The sequence below is a fragment of the Pundamilia nyererei genome, unplaced genomic scaffold, assembly GCF_000239375.1.
Source record: "Pundamilia nyererei isolate P.nyererei 1_Seehausen unplaced genomic scaffold, PunNye1.0 scaffold00124, whole genome shotgun sequence".
Taxonomy (NCBI): Eukaryota; Metazoa; Chordata; class Actinopteri; order Cichliformes; family Cichlidae; genus Pundamilia; species Pundamilia nyererei.
In genome coordinates, this window is record NW_005187525.1 from 1,287,120 (window position 1) to 1,288,849 (window position 1,730).

Below are 1,730 nucleotides of genomic sequence, written 5' to 3' on the forward strand. Positions count from 1 at the left end.
CATTTTTTATTTTTCTCCGATATCCGATCCAGTAATTTAGGTCAGTATCGGACCGATACCGATACGTAATATCGGATCGGTCCATCTCTACTTTATGTACCTATATAGTGAGAACGAAGGCTTTCAGGAGGTCGGATCAGCTGTTTGTTTCCTGGGCTAAACCACATCTTGGCAAGCCCGTTAGAAAACAATGCATTTCCCACTGGATTGTTGAGGCGATCCAATTGGCTTATTCCAGCACGAGTCTGACTTGTCTTCTCTGCCACTCTTGACTTCCTCATACAGCACCACAGTTCTTCTCTTGGCACTCGATCATATGCTTTCTCTTGATACACAAAAACACTGTGTGGCTTCTTCCCAGTTCATCTATACTTCTCCATCAACACTGTCAGAATCCCATCTGTCGTTCCCTTTTTCAGTATTAAGCCATACTGCTTCTCACCAAAGTGCTTTATGCACTTTTTTAAATGCAGAGGCATACACTGCATCATGCACAAACCTATTGCAGTTATTACAATGTTACAGTATTTCAGTCACATAACATTTATTGTAGGGTCTACATTACAATATAAAGCGCCTTGAGGTGACTGTTGTTGTGATTTGGTGCTGTATAAGTAAAGTTGAATTGAATAATTGATTGATAGATTGATAATACTTTATTCATCCCGAGGGAAGTTGGGTTAAGGCTGCCAGCTGTGCCAGCGCCATCTTACCCTTCCGACCATACATACATTACACAAAAATCACATGGGGAATACAGGTCAGAGAGGTATAACAATGGAAAATGCACAACATGAGGAAAGACGAGAAGAAGAAAGAACTCCCCCTATATCAGTGGTTCCCAAACTTTTTTTGCTGGCCCCCCCCCTTAGTTTTCCAAGAAACTAAGCCCCCCCGCAAGCACACGCACAAACACACCCTCCAACCACACACACATATTTTGCTCCATTGCTGTTTATTTCACACCTCAAACATTTAGTAAACAATTAAGCAAATACAAGTAATCTGCAATAAATGACAGGTAGTAATAAAATAAACTACTAACTCTTTTACGCTACGTCCGCACCTACACGGGTATTTTTGAAAACGCAGCTGTTTCGTCCACGTAAACGGCATTTCGAATCACTGAAAACGAAAATTTTTAAAACTCCTTTTTTGCGTTTACGTGTGGACGAGGAATACAGAGTTGGTCACGCAACAGCTGTGCGCCACGTTATTGTTTACAGGAGATGAATTGCAGAATGGCAGATATTCAGATTAACAGTATTTTGTCTCCATCTTGAGGTTTTACAGGCTTACATAAACACGCAGTTACTGTCCCTCTATTTACAAATGCAGAGGCGTCACGGTGGGATTATTTTACATGTAGTTGTTTTCCCCTCTGTAATAATATTCAACATTGCATCAATACATTTTTCAAAAAATGCCTCTCTGTGCAAAATGGGTTCAAAAACATAAACAGCTGTTGGATCCTGTTTGTCCGTGATTTGAACCGGGGGAACAAATCGTGGCAGGATCAGCCTGATGTTATTTGTATCCCACTGTAACTTTACTGTATAAAGAGCAAACATCTCCAACATGTCAGGAGCAGTTAGTCACTACAAGAAGTGTTTGTAAAGTAAAAATCAAGAATATGGGATCCTGTTTGATTTGAAGAGCCCAGCACTGCTCCCGACGAAGGGAAAACCAACCCTGCAGGGAGACCTACCTCGGCACCTGTGCAGGTGAAA

The 1,730-nt window shown here is 41.3% G+C and overlaps 1 protein-coding gene across 1 annotated transcript in view; it reads left to right on the top strand.

The window, feature by feature from the left end:
- The window catches only part of adamts17 (ADAM metallopeptidase with thrombospondin type 1 motif, 17), a 104,190-nt gene that overhangs the window by 83,089 nt on the left and 19,371 nt on the right, over positions 1-1,730 (top strand). The window lies entirely within an intron of this gene.